This window comes from Sorex araneus, chromosome 1 (genome assembly GCF_027595985.1).
Source record: "Sorex araneus isolate mSorAra2 chromosome 1, mSorAra2.pri, whole genome shotgun sequence".
Taxonomy (NCBI): domain Eukaryota; kingdom Metazoa; phylum Chordata; class Mammalia; order Eulipotyphla; family Soricidae; genus Sorex; species Sorex araneus.
The window spans coordinates 411,208,113-411,223,922 of record NC_073302.1 but is presented as its reverse complement, the minus strand read 5'-3'; the positions used below and the strand labels follow the sequence as shown (position 1 = coordinate 411,223,922).

General features: G+C 40.3%; 1 protein-coding gene across 2 annotated transcripts in view; it reads right to left on the bottom strand.

Moving 5' to 3' along the window:
• The window catches only part of ZNF277 (zinc finger protein 277), a 130,889-nt gene that overhangs the window by 49,065 nt on the left and 66,014 nt on the right, over positions 1 to 15,810 (bottom strand). The gene's annotated exons all lie outside the window — the stretch shown is intronic.

The following is a 15,810-nucleotide window of genomic DNA, read 5'->3' as shown; positions in this document are numbered from 1 at the left end:
TTTGATTTAAGACTATTATGAGCTATAAGTGAATGGTTTTAAATTCTGGCGGTAAGCTGGGATTTACAAATAAATATTGGCTTCTGGAACAATGATAAAGGTTTTGCCATCTTGGATGGCAATCACTTAAAAATCTTTTCTAGAAGAGAGCCCTGTGAAAACTCACTACACCCAGAAGGCTCCTGACCCTTTCCCGGAGAAAAGTGTGCCAGGCATAGTTCTTCTCCTGCCAGTCGAGTGAGTACTTGCAATGGCCATGCCTGCATTACCCACTCCCTTCCCCAGAGAGCATGGGCCTAGCTCCACCCCCACTGGCCCTGCCAGATGAGTCCTGTGAGGACTCCGTGTGGTCTGTTGGGCTCAGGCATTGCAAGAAATAGTCTGACTCACTGCAAGGCACCCATGGGTGCCAGATAAGAGTACTCACAGACACTAGCCTGATTTATGTGAATGGGAGCATTGGATGGCTGCTATGAACACCTGGAATCCACCTTTAGCTCCTCCCAAGGACCAGTAGGGCATATGCCTTGCACCCAGCTGACCTGGGTTCAATCCCTGGTATCTCATATGGTCGCCCAAGCACCACCAGGACTAATTCCTGAGTGCAGTGCCAGGAATAAGCCCTTAGTATAGCAGGTGTGGCCCCAAACCAAAACCAAACCAAAAAACCCATTAAATTCCCTATCAGATTTTTCAAATAAAATTTTACAAGCAAGAAGGGAAGAAGGGAAAGATATGTGCAAAGCAGTAAATGAATAGTCTGTTACCAAGAATCTTTTACCCTACAAAGTTATCATTCAGATTTGAGGGAGTAATAAAAACATTCTCAGTCAAACAACAGTGAAGACATTTGCTGCATATAAATCAGCTCTGCAATAAATACTGAATGGTCCGCCTAGAAAAAAAAATACCCTAAATGCTGAATAGCAAAAATGACCAAAATCCTCATAGAAAATGGTAACAAATTAATTCTTATCAATAATTTCTATAAATATCTATAAAAAAATTGGATGATACTTTTCTAGCAAAAGACACTAGTAGAATTGTACAAGAAAACCACCTCCAACCTCATCAAAAAATGGGGAGAAGAAATGAACAGAAGTTTCCTCAAAAAAAAAAATACAAATGGCCAAAAGGCACATGAAAAAATGCTCCACATTGCTAGTCATCAGGGAGATGCAAATCAAAACAACAATGAGATATCATCTTACACCACAGAGACTGGCACACATTCAAAAGAACAAAAGCAATTAGTGCTGGCGTGGATGTGGGGAAAAAGGGACGCTCCTTCACTGTTGGTGGGAATGCCAACTGGTATAGCCTTTCTGGAAAACAATATGGACAGTCCTTCAAAAACTAGAAATTGAGCTTTCATATGAACCTGCAATACCACTTCAGGGAATATATCCTAAGGATGCAAAAAGCACAGTAGAAATGACATCTGTACGTATATATTCATTGCAGCACTGTTCACAATAGCCAAAATCTGGAAACAACCCAAGTGCCCTAGAACAGATGACTGGTTAAAGAAACTTTGGTACATCTACACAATGGAATATTATGCAGCTGTTAGGAGAGATGAAGTCATGAAATTTGCTTAGAAGTGGATAGATGCGGGCCGGAGAGATAGCACAGTGGGTAGGGTGTTTGCCTTGCACGCGACTGACCCGGGTTCGATTCCCAGCATCCCATATGGTCCCCCAAGCACTGCCAGGAGTAATTCCTGAATGCAAAGCCAGAAGTAACCCCTGAGCATCGCTCGGTGTGACCCCAAAAAAAGCAAAAAAAAAAAAAAAAGAAGTGGATAGACGTGGAGAGTATCATGCTAAGTGAAATGAGTCAGAAAGAGAGGGACAGACATAGAAGGACTGCACTCATTTGTAGTGTATAGAATAACATCTCATGAGGCTGACACCCAAGGACAGTAGACAGATACAAGGGCCAGGCGGACTGTCCCATAGCTGGAAGCCTGCTTCATAAGCAGAGTGGGGAGAAAGCAGATGGGATAGAGAAGGGATCACTGAGAAAATGATGGCTGGAGGAATCAGTTGGAATGGGAGATGTGTGCTGAAAGTAGAGAATGGACCAAACATGATGACCTTTCAGTGTCTGTGTTGCAAGCCATAATGCCCAAAAGTAGAGAGAGAGTATGGGGAATATTGTCTGCCATGGAGGCAGGGGGAGGGTGGGAAAAGGGGGGGTGTATACCTGGGATATTGGGGGTGGGGAATGTGCACTGGTGGAAGGATGGGTGTTTGATCATTGTGTGATTATAACCCAAACATGAAAGCTTGTAACTATCTCATAGTGAGGAGAAAGAAGAAGAAGAAGGAGGAGGAGGAGGAGGAGGAGGAGGAGGAGGAGGAGGAGGAGGAGGAGGAAGAGGAAGAGGAAGAAGAAGAAGAAGAAGAAGAAGAAGAAGAAGAAGAAGAAGAAGAAGGAAAGAAGAAGAAGGAGGAGGAAGAGCAAGAGGAAGAAGAAGAAGGAAAGAAGAAGAAGAAGGAGGAGGAGGAGGAAGAGGAAGAAGAAGAAGAAGAAGAAGAAGAAGAAGAAGAAGAAGAAGAAGAAGAAGAAGAAGAAGAAGAAGAAGGAAAGAAGAAGGAGGATGAGGAAGAAGAAGAAGAAGAAGAAGAAGAAGAAGAAGAAGAAGAAGAAGAAGAAGAAGAAGAAGAAGAAGAAGAAGAAGAAGGAAAGAAGAAGGAGGAGGAGGAAGAAGAAGAAGAAGAAGAAGAAGAAGAAGAAGAAGAAGAAGAAGAAGAAGAAGAAGAAGAAGGAAAGAAGAAGGAGGAGGAGGAAGAAGAAGAAGAAGAAGAAGAAGAAGAAGAAGAAGAAGGAAAGAAGAAGGAGGAGGAGGAAGAGGAAGAAGAAGAAGAAGAAGAAGAAGAAGAAGAAGAAGAAGAAGAAGAAGAAGAAGAAGGAAAGAAGAAGGAGGAGGAGGAAGAGGAAGAAGAAGAAGAAGAAGAAGAAGAAGAAGAAGAAGAAGAAGAAGAAGAAGAAGAAGAAGAAGAAGAAGAAGAAGAAGAAGGAAAGAAGAAGGAGGAGGAGGAGGAAGAGGAGGAGGAGGAGGAGGAGGAGGAGGAAAAAAAAGGAAAAAAAGGCACAGAGGCTGGATAGAGCAGGAAACACTTGAACACTCCTGGTAAACATACGCCCAGAATAAAAGGCTGGAAAATAGATTAAAAACCTAGGGACAACCATATTTGTAACACATCAAATAACACTCAAGCTAAAGAAAGCAGTAAAAGAAAGGGATGGAGTATACATATTGATTAAGGGACCAAAAGATCAAGAGGACCTAGATTTTTATCAATATATATATATATATATATATATATATATATAAAAGCTGATAAAGCAGTTGCTAATAGATCTGAGGAGATACACTGATGGCAACACATTAGTAGTGGAGACTTTAATATTCTACTCTCATCACTGGACAGGTCAACCAGACTGAACATCAACAAAGAAATAAGAGGCGTAAATGAGGATGGGAAGAGCTGATCCCATAGGCCCCTTCAATACCCAAACAGTCCAATACATATTCTTCTCAGTATACATGGAACAATTTCCAGCACAGCTCACATGCTGGGGACACATTTAGAGTCCATAAAGTCATGAAAATATAAATCATATCAAGTAGAAGTATCTTTCGAGACCAAAATAATGCCATGAAGATAGAAGTTAACCATAGAGAGGAAAGTTGGGAAAAGCTCCAGCACTTGGAACTAAAAAACATACTGTTAAATAATAATTTAGTCAAAGAGGATGCCAAAGAAGAAATGAAAAGACTGTTCAAAATAAATGATAATGAAGGCACAAACTATCAGAACCTACGGGACACTGCAAAAGGGAAGTTCAAAACCAGGAAAAAGTGTAAATCAATCTCATTGTTTGAGAAACTAGAAAAAAGAACTGAAAAGTCCCAAAGTAAGTAAAAAACATGGAAATAATTAAAATCAGAGCATAAATAAATGATATAGAAACCAAGAAACAATACAAAGTGTAAATGAAACCAGGAGCTGGTATTTCTAAAGGAGTAAGTAAGTTTTACAAACCATTAGTTTGAGTCATGAGGAAGAAAAGGAAAGGAAACCCAAATAAATTGGATCGAAGATAAAAAAGGGAGAAATTAAAAGGCACCACTGGTATACAATGAGGAACAGTTATGACTCTAAGCTGGAGAACCTAGAAGAAATTAATGAATTATTAGAATCAAACAACTTCCCAAGACTGATTCAGGAGGAAGTAGAAAACCTGAACAGATCAAACAAAAATAGGGGAATTGAAAGAGTAATTAAAAAAATTCCCCAAATGGCCACACAACACCTTTATTGCAAACCACAACACCTAATCAGAGAGAGAGAACAAAAGGGAATACCCTGCCATAGTGGCAGTGTGGGGTGGGGGGAGATGGGACCGGGGAGGGTGGGAGGGATGCTGGGTTTACTGGTGGTAGAGAATGGGCACTGGTGAAGGGATGGGTTCTTGAACTTTGTATGTGGGAAACATGAGCACAAAAATGTATAAATCTGTAACTGTACCCTCACGGTGATTCACTAATTAAAAATAAATAAATTATATAAAAAATAATAAAATAAAAAAAAATCCCCCAAAGAACAAAAGCCCAACTTCATATGGGTTCACCAATGAGGTCCAAGAAACCTTCAGTTCATGTTACTCTACAGAAACACCATTCAGGAATTAGAAAAAGAAAATGTGTGTAGGACGAGAGGTTTATGAAAGAAACTTGACATGGGCTAAAGCAAACTATAAACATAAATGAATGATAACACAGTGAACAGAAAAAGGTAAAAAGAATAATGCATAGATACAGCATCACATATTTCTCCTGGCGGTGCTCAGGGGACCATATGGTATGCTGAGAATCGAACCCAGTTGGCCACATGCAAGGCAAATGCCCTACCATTGTACTATCACTCCAGCCCCCTCAGCCATTTTTCTTAACCTCTACTCAGTGTATTTTGTATTGCAAAAGTGGTGATAGAAATGAATGAACCTAGGAAAATACAGATTGTTTTTCCTAACTGAAATACACAGACATCTATTTTCATGACCAATCAAATCCACAATAAAGAATCAGAAACTGAGATAACTGATTTGAAAGAACAGGAGAGCCAAATTCTATCTGGAGTTCCATCACAGCTCCCATGTAGAAAATCAAAGAGGTTCATCACTCATGATCACCATTCCTTTAAGAACCCAGTTGAGCTATATCCTCTACAATGAATTGGAAATAGTGGCTTTCTATAATATTAGTCTCATTACGGGTATATAAGTTGTTAGATGGCAGTGATAACTCCTTGAGTGGCTCAGCTCTGGGGAGTATTCACAGACTAAGGAAAGTCAGTGTGTAGTTATGTGAATGACGAGGTGTCCTGACAGTCTTCTGAATTGTCATCAATTTGTATTTTAATTAAAAATCAACGCTGAACTTGTCTGATGCCGAGATGTGATCCTGGGGGCCGGACGTGTGCGACCTCTCTGCAGCTGCACGAGCATGACTCCAGAGGCCAGCTAAACTACTTTTGGTATGGGCAGCTCCTTGCAGAATGTCTCCAGACTGAGAACTAAGCCGCGACCACTCTCTCGCCTCTTCCTTGCTGGGGGTGAAGGGCATGGCGACTGCCGTATTATGATGACCACAGATGAGAGTTATAAGCTTGCAATGATCCAATATCTGGAAGAAATCTCCCTGGACTTAGTCCTAAAGTACAGAAATCCAAAACCGCAATAGCGGCTGCATGACCTCATATCTCTTCACAACAGGTCTGACACTAGTGGGGAACTCCTAGCAATAATAGTGAGGTTTTTGTTGACATACTGTATGTAACCAAAGTAAAGAAAAAGTGAAGTGAAATTTATCAGTTACAAGGGGGGGAGGGGGGAAAGGAGGTGGGATGGGAGGTGTACTGATTTTGTTTTTTTTTTTGGTGGTGGAATATGGGCACTGGTGAAGGGATGGTTGTTTCAGCATTGTATAACTGAGACTTAAGCCTGAAAGCATTGTAATTTTTCACATGGCGATTCAATAAAACAAAATTTTTATTAAAATAATAATAATAATTTTAAAAAATCAATGCTGAACTTGAGAGACAGCAACATGGGCTGGAGCACATGCTTTACATTAGAAAGGAGTGATCTCTGAGCACCAGGCAAGAGGTTGCCCCTGAGCTTGCTGGGAGTGGCCCTAGAACCCAAACTATTAAAATAAAAGACTCAATACCATTATGTCTCTTATACGCATAGTCTTTTTTTTTTTTTCCTTTTTGGGTCACACCTGGCGATGCTCAGGGGTTATTCCTGGTTCATGCATTCAGGAACTACTCCTGGTGGTGTTCGGGGGACCATATGGGATGCAAACGCCCTACCCGCTGTGCTATTGCTCCAGCCCCCATATACGCATAGTCTTTTGCTAGAAGCTTTTAGCTTTTGGAATCATGACTATAGATAACCCTCATAGTTCAAGTCTGTGTGTTAAAAAATATATGAAAGGCCACAGTGGCTCTCTCGTGCCGCCTGTGTTTGGTCTCACACTGCTTTCCCCATCCGGGGACGGCTGATGGTGATGGACACATGAAGGAGGGAATGAGGGCCAGGCTGGTTGGTATCAATTGCAGTTTATTCCAATGTCATCTCCATTCCCCTCTGATTCTCCTCCATATCTGCCCTTTCCGAATTTCCCTCCTCCTCTTCTTAGATCCTGCTCCTTCATACTTCTCCTTCCTGCTTCTGCCTCCTCCAGCCCACTCTTCCAGCCTTAGTTAAATCCCAAAGCATGAAGGGTCAGGGTAACAATTACACATAGGTGTGGTCATACAATCAACAGAGGTAAAGTCCTTCCCTCAGGGGAAGCTTCTTTAGGACAATTTCTCGTACTGCAGGACGACTCACCCAAGAGCAGAATTCCATCTGTGGGTGTGTTTCTCCTTTCCTTAGTCCAAGAAACATAAAGACATTCATAATATTAGTCATTTTGTATGGACACAGTAAGATGTACATTATACTTATAGGATTGTTCTGGGGCCATTTTGCTATAGATCTCAGACTACAGTGCTCAGGCCAGATTAGTCTTTTCTAACCCTAGTAGGGTCCTAATTCAGTCGCTATTTTTTGGATCATGACAGAATTTGTTCATGACCATATTCTTAATTTAAACCTATAGTTAAGTATTATGGCATGTTGGCCTGGCCCATTTTGATGCTAAGGTAGCTCACAGCTTGTCCTGGGTCCATTGGGACCCTGCTTTTGGGGTGCTAGGAACTAAGGGCAACTGAGGCTTAAGTTGAGAAAGCAGATGCCCAGGAGTGAATGTTATTCGGAGTCAATTAACTCCCAACTTACAAAAGCATAATATTAACTGTCTTTCTGTGTCTCTATAAAAAGGACATTGTTCTAGAGTAAACTATGCAAAAGGTCATAAGAGAAGGAAAAAAGCACTGTTTCACTTATGAATACAAGTCAAGTGTCCTTAGAAGGATCTGACCGTACAAGTCAACAGAGTCTGATTAGGGGAAAAGGTGATAGACCAGTTGGGGAAGCAGGGCACAAAAAAAGAGGTTACAGATAAACAAAGTAATGGGAGTGACTTGGGAGCACTGTGATGGGGTGTAATTCGATAAGCCTTGCTCCCTGTGGCAAGGGAGAATGGACAAACCAATGTTATCCTACACAAGTCAAAAAGACTAACAGCTCTGCAGATAGAGCAAATAGAGAAACAGGGAAGGGAGTCTATATTCAGATTTAAAGGTTTTTTTAAAAAACCTTTCTGAAATCCAATTTACTTATTTGATACTTAAATTGGATAAGACAATGTAAAGCAGTGTCCAACATTCTGGGTATTAAACATGAGCTGTAAAGATAGTACAGTGGATAGGGCTTTGAACATGGCCAACCTGGGTTCAATCCCCAGTTCAATCCCCAATGACTGTGTATGGTCCCCCCAATTCTGTCAGCAGTGATCCCCAAAAGAATTTTATTGTAGAGAAATACTGTTCTCTAAGAAAACAGTAGCATTTCATCAATTATTTAATTAGCAGGTCAAATTAGTTTTTAAAATAATATAGGGACTTATTTATGTGGCTATGGAGGTAGGAGAGTAGAATAATAAGGATGACAATTATTAGTTGCTACTACTTACTGAGACTTGACCTATTCAAGGTCATTCAATTAGAATGTCAAAATTTGGATCTGAAATTGGTCTATATGGCTCCAAATCCAAACTCTAGTCTTCTGCAACGAAGTCTACAGTGTATGAGGAACAATTTATACAGTTGTAGAAAAGAAAAGTGGGGGAGACAGAGAGAGAGAGAGAGAGAGAGAGAGAGAGAGAGAGAGAGAAAGAGAGAGAGAGAGAGAGTGAGAGAGAGAGAGAGAATGTCTTTGAACTATAGTTACACTAGATCCTTGAAACATTTTTCTTAGAGATCAAGAATGCTTTTTTTGATATGACAAATCTAAATTGCAGAAATGAAGTCAGAAGGCAGGGTGAATGAAATTTTTCCCTTTCAAAAATGGAGAATTTTCCCTTTCCCCCAAAAAAACCCCAAAAACAAAAAACAGGGGCTGGAGCGATAGTACAGTGGGTAGGGTTTTTCTTTGCACATGGCTGACCCGGGTTTGGTTCCCAGAATCCCACCTGAGTGGAAAGCCAGAAATAACCCCTGAGCATCACCGGTGTGACCCCAAAAGCCATTTGAAAAAAAAAACCCAAAAAACTATCTACTAGTTTGTAACACTTGGTCTGAAAAAATCTTTACTTCTTAAGTACTTAAGTTGACATCTGTTTGTTCATAGTCTAATGGTCTTTAAATTGGTTGAAAGTTATTTGTTCCATGAACAAGTTATCATGAATTATTGGAAATGATGCTTTGTAGACAGCATCTCTAAGTAACATCACAAAATGTTAGGTATTGTCTGGTACCTAAAGCAGAATCTAAGTTCAACAGGTCCAGAGTTGTTCTTTGCGTGTTCCTTTTCTGAACAATGGTCAGGTGACAATAACAAAGATAGTTGCAAAAGCAAAATATAATCGCAGATTACCAAGTGATTTAAATATTTAAATTATGTATAGCATAGCGGGTAGGGTAGGCCCTGCATGCGGCGGACCCAGGTTTGATTCCTCTGTCCCTCTCGGAGAGCCTGGCAAGCTACCGAGAGTATCCCGCCCGCATGGCAGAGCCTGGCAAGCTACCCGTGGCATATTTGATATGCCAAAAACAGTAACAAGTCTCACAATGGAGATGTTACTGGTGCCTGCTCGAGCAAATTGATGAGCAACGGGATGACAGTGATACAGTGATGACAGTATAAGCCCTACTGTAGCATACTTTATAAATAGATGTGAATTTCAACACATATTTGACCTGAGCCTAAATTTACGCTGTGTTCTGTCACTGTCACTCTCATCCCGTTGCTCATCAATTTGTTCGAGCAGGCACCAGTAACGTCTCTCATTGAGAGACTTATTGTTACTGTTTTTGGCATATCCAATACGCATGGGTAGCTTGCCAGGTTCTGCCTCTCGGGCTCGATATTCTCGGTAGCTTGCCGGGTCTCCGAGAGGGGCGGAGGAATCAAACTCGGGTTGGCCGCGTGAAAGGCGAACGCCCAACCGCTGTGCAATCGCTCCAGCCCACGCTGTGTTCTAGCTAAATAAGTAACAGAACATTTTTAGTCTGTAAGTAGAATGAACAAGTGTCAATATGTACATTTGTCTTTGGTTGATAGCACCACTTCAATATATTGTCTTTAATTAAAAGACAATATAATGGTTTACAGTGGTTTACAGATAACAGATCTAGGCTGGTGAGAGAGTACAAAGGGCTGGAGCTCATGTTTGATCCTGGGTAATCCAGGGTCACTGAAGAATCACTGGAAGTGACTCCCAAGCACCAAGCCAGGAACAACCTCCAGCACTACTTATACGGCCCCCAAAGAAAACAAACAAATAAGCAAAAATGACAGAAGATCTTTAATACATGCCTCTGTGTCATAATTTTGTACTTGCTAAAACATAGTTTTCAGTCTTAAGGGTTCATTTAATACTTCATTTTTTGAGGACCAGGAGGACTGGCCCATGAAGCTTGCCACAGTGGTGGGGGCTTGGGGCAGGAGAGCGCAGTCAGGACAATGATAATTGGAAATTATCACTCGGGACAGAGAGAAAGAGAGAGAGAGAGAGAGAGAGAGAGAGAGAGAGAGAGAGAGAGAGAGAGAGAGAGAGAGAGAGAGAGAGAGAGAGAGAGAGAGAGAGAGAGAGAGAGAGAGAGAGAGAGAGAGAGAGAGTGCTTGCCATAGAGGCAGAGGCACAGCGGGGGATGGGTGGAAGGAGGGAAACTGGAGACACTGATGGTGGGAAATTGACACTGGTGAAGGGACAGGTGCTGGTATATTGCATGGCTGAAACTTTCTCATAAACAACTTTTTAGCTGTGTATCACAGTGATTTAATGTTTTTGCTTTTTTTTAAAAAAAAACCTTCATTTTTTTACTACCCTACTTTATTTAAAATTACAATTGCAGGGGCTGGAGCTATAGTATAGTGGGTAGGCATTTGCTTTGCATGCAACCAATCCAGGTTCAATCCCTGGCATCCCATATGGTCTTCCAAGCACAGCCAGGAGTAATTTCTGAGTGCACAGCCAGAAGTAATCCCTGAGCATCACTCAGTGTGACCAAGAAAGCAAAAGTAAATAAATAAATAAAGTAGCTTCTCTTAATTTATTTTTTATTAGTGAATCACTATGAGGTACAGTTACAGACTTACAACTTTTCGTGCTTGTGTTTTAGTCATACAATGAGTACCCATCCGTCCACCAGTGCCCATTCTCGACCACTGATGATCCCAGTATCCCTCCCACCCCCCAAACCCATCCCCCCACCTCCCCACCCCTGCCTCTGTGGCAGGGCATTCCCTTTTGTTCTCTCTCTACCCTTCTGGGTGTTGTTGTTTAAGTAGTTGCTCTTTAAAAAAGAAATTACAATTGCCAAAAAAAAAAATAGCAATTGCAATAACTCAATATATAAAGGCAGCTATAAAATAACCATAGTATGAATTATTTATCTGGTGACAGTTTTTAAAGCATTTCATATTGTATTAAAAAGCTGTAGTAATTAGTAGATCATAAACACTTGTTTTTTCTTTTGAAAAAACTTCAATGATGTTTCTCAGAATTATCTCACAAAGATTTTTGTAGTAATATTGTGCTTGCTCATCCTCTTAAGGCAACTGGTGTGCTTATTGACAGAGGCATAAAGATTTGAGATATAGTTGTTAATTAAGCAGCACTGAACGAATTGAATTTAATATAAAAAGGGGAAAGAATTAAAGAGTTAACATTCATCTTCTAGAAAAGTTTTATGTACCAAATAAAACTGGCAAATAATTCATTATAAACAACCTGGTTAAATGGCTCGAAGTAAAGATTGTTTTGTTGTTGTTTTTGTTTCATTCCCTCTGTCTGAGAAAGTTTTGCCACTACTTTTTCCCAACGCAGAAAATGTCAAAATAGATTTAACATGAAAATGGACTGCTTATATCTTGTAAAGCACATATTTAAGCTATTTCTTATCTACCATCCTTATTATTTATTGTTCCTAGAAGCAACAATTCTTCTTAGAGAAGCTGAATATATATATATATATATACACATATATATATATATGAATTATTCAAGCTGTAGGGATGGTGGAAGGAAATTAACTCGTGCCAATTGAATATCACTGTTTGCTTCACCAACTTGTTCTTCCATAGCTGCTTGTTTAAGGCTGGCAAAAAATAACATAATACTGAGTCTGGAGCACATGCCTTGTACGTGTGAGGCCTGAAGCTGGATTGCTAACTCAGCATGGCCCCCGGGTGGCTCCTGGATTAGCTCTGGAGGCTCCTGGGCACGACCAGGCGCGGCCCAGTGGCGTTAGCACTGCTGGGCCCCAGCAGCATGACATCACCACCAAGCCAAGCATGGGGCTCTTGGGCCTGACTGGCTAAGTGATGCCACGTCCCAGAACCCTGTCCTCACTTCCTCCACCTCCGGCAATGCTTGAGAGCAACCTCTCACCACTAAAAAGTACTCAGAGGGTCCAATTTAATTCTGATCACAGTCAAGGATAATAGTATTGTTATGGAAAAGGCCTTTGTGTTTTCCTTAAATAGCAGCAAGGTATTATTAAAGAATTGTGTGTGTGTGTGTGTGTGTGTGTGTGTGTGTGTGTAAGTCCATAACATTTATTCATGTACATTATTAGAGACTTTGTATTTATCATATTTCTACTTCCTGAAAATAAAGAGTGCAAATAAATAAATTAAAACAAACAAACAAGTAAATAAATAAAAGGAGAGGGGGAACTCTCAGTGGTACCTGACATGGGGCTAGGGACTGAACCTGGGGCCCCTCAGTCCCCAAATGTCAAGTCTGTCCTCCAGACCTCTGAGCTACCTCCCATTTACTGATGGTGAGCAGCTATTATCTCATTAAATAAAAACACAAAAAAAGTATTTATTTTTAAGAGTGAAAATTTTAATTAGGAGGTCAGTTGAGAAGAAAATTCTAGGTTTCAAAATTTAAAGTCCATGCTAAACACATACTTTATTTAGAAAACACTTAGATATTAATCTCTTTCATTTTAATTAAGGCATCTACTTAATTCCATAACCACATTTAGAGGGTGATTGATCCCAACATTTAATTATTGACTCCTAAGACCCAAGCCTTAGTATGTAATTTTCTTTTCCTACCCACCTGTGAATGAGATTAATATCAATAATAAAAGAGTATTGGTACAAGTTGAGCTATTCAGATGTCACATATAAGTACAAAGGCCAAATTATAAACTATGATTCAGATAGTCCTCACAGATGTTAGCTGAAAGAAAAAAATTTAATATTACACTCAATTATCACTGGTAGAGCAACATATTCTTATGTGGCTTTTATTTTTCACTCCGTGGGGAGGATGGTGGGTTTTTGGATCTCACCTGGTGATCCACAGGGAGTACTCCTAACTTTGTGCTCAGGGGTCACTTGCAGTAGTACTGGGGAGCCATGTGTTACTGGGTTCAAGCCTGGGCATCCTGTATGCAATGTATATGCTCAGCCCTTTGAGCTATATATTTGACCCTTTCTGTGATTTCTGAAAATTTCAGAATAATAAAAGAGTGAAAGAATAAGTTCACATTAAAGAGAAAACATGAATCATATAAAACTTATAACCCCTACACTAGTCCTGTTAATGATTATTTAAATAAAAAATTTAAAGGCTTCTAGGCCAAGAAGTCTAAAAATACACATATCTAGTTAGATAAAATATATGCGTATATATATGAGTACATATTACTTGCCTTTTTTTTTTTTTTCAAACCCAGGAGAGTTTGGGTAACCATGTGGTGCTGGTGATCAAATCTGGGCTCTCTCATGTATCCCAGTCCTTCGAGTTATCTCCCTAGCCCAAAATTCTATTCCTTTCAAATACTCAACTATAAGTAGGCATTCAACAGAACACTCCTTCCCTATATGTGCCATCTTTTTCTCTGACCAGGTAGCACTAAAATCTAACAAAGAACAGCAATACTGAGTGGATGGAAGGAGCTATCCAATAAGTGCAAGGCAGTTGAGAAGTTTAAGATGGACTAATATACACTAGTACCCTTGCAGCTGTGCTAAATCAAAAATGGAATTCTGAAAATTCAGAAAGCCGAATCAAATTTTCTGAAAAGTTAAACTTTTTAAACAACAGCTATTTTCAGATCACTAAATACCTAGTGAAAACTCAAGACGTAGATCCAGAAAACATAGATGTAGAAAACTAAAATGTCACACATATTTTAGTACTTAAAATGTAATGAAATTTCTGACTACCATTTATTGGATATAAAAGATGTCTCAGCACTAGCTGTGCTCTGTTTTATGTAATATGGGCCAATATTCTGAGGCTTGTTATTACCAGCATTTAATAGATGAGGAAACAGATGCTTTGAGTGGTTAAGTAGCTTGCTGAAAGTCGTATAGTCAGGAAATAACTAAACATCCATTTAACACTAGGCCTGTCTAGTTTCCACTCTTAACCTAGCTTCTATTCTATAGGAACCATCATAAGAAAGTATTTGCTTGCTAGGAATGGTGTATTCTGGGAGAGGAAGCAGAATGCAGGAATTTTACAAGGTCTTGACTACTCTAATGTTCTAATGTTTCATAAGGAAAATAGGACCGTGTATCTCAAATTGGAACCTTACCAGCTATACCAAAATGTATGCTTTTAGAAACCAAACAAACCATGGAAGCTGTAACTACCATGATTCTATTTCTATGGAAAATAATTTCTAAGTTTTAACTAATAATATCATGAACATAAGTATTTTATTAAAGCTGCTTAAGAGAAGGAATTTTTCTTGCATAGGCACTTCTAGTTATTATGCATTTGAGAAGAAAAGGAATAATAGCCTGTATTATTTATCTGTTAGGATGGGTCATTCTAAGGTGCTCAACTCACTTTGTTTCTTTTTTTTTTGCTTTATTTACTTTTATTTTGTTTTACCTTTTTAAATATCCTTTTGGCTAGTTACATAAGTAAAAAAATTGTCTGGTTTTCAAGAACAGAGCATCAAGCCCAGAGTTGTTTGGACAATGATTTTTTTTTGAAGTAAACAGATTTTATTTAGAGGTTTCTGAGGGAAGGAGGAAGGGATAAGTGGGAGAGAGAATAGTAAGAATAACGCGCTCAAGACAGAATGCAGGCTGCTCCAAGGGTGGAGAGAGCTCTACACACATCCTAGCACTGGACACAAAAGCATGAAAGTACACATCTCAAGGGGGGGGATGCGGGCGACACATGTGCTCGGGCACCACATGTACTCCACCACGTGGGCACAAGCAGCACATGGGCTCAGGCAGCATATGCGCCTGGACAATGATGTTTTGACTGTGGATGGGCTAAGGATACCTATTCCAAAGCCTGCCCTTTGGGTGGTCTTTTACTGAGTTTATTCCGGATGCTCTGAAAGGACTCTCTCAGTTGGAGAATGCTGATGGCCTAAAGCACCAACAAAACACAGGGGCTGGAGAGCTAAGGCAGCCGGCAGGGCACTTGTTTTGTAAGTAGCTGACCTGTACAGTCTTATAGTCTTATAGCACAGATAGTCTTCTGAGCACTGCCAGAAGTGATCCCTGAGTGCAAAGTCAGGAGCAAGCTCTGACCACAGCTGGGCATGCCCCTTCCCCCCAAAAAACCCAAACAGAAAAAACAAAACAGAAGAGAGCATAGCAACGTTAACAATTTCAGGGGCGCTGATGCTATTTGGAAAGCTGGTTTGTTTCCAGCCTTGGCAGGAAATGCTCTAGTATGTGAAATTCTCAAATACAACTTACACATTCAAAAAGCAAATGTGCAAAGATTAGAAAGTTTTTAAGAAGTCATTTGAAAAAATATCTCACCACTCCTAAGGAAGGAGGTTAAAGATAATTGTTAGTTTGTTCGTTATCTAGGTGGAAAAGAGATAATAAATAAACTCACAAAAAACAACCAAACTTTTTTTTTCCTTCTTGGGTCACACCTGGCAATGCACAGGGGTTACTCCTGGCCTTGCACTCAGGAAGTACTCCTGGCGGTGCTCAGGGGACCACATGGGATGCTGGGATTCGAACCTGGGTCGGCTGCGGGCAAATGCCCTACCTGCTGTGCTATCGCTCCAGCCCCCAGACTAACTTCTTGACTTGGTGAAAACTACAGTGGTTCCCAGAGGGAAATGGGTGAGGGGTGGGAGGGATGGGAAGAGGATCTTGATAGTACAGGATGGT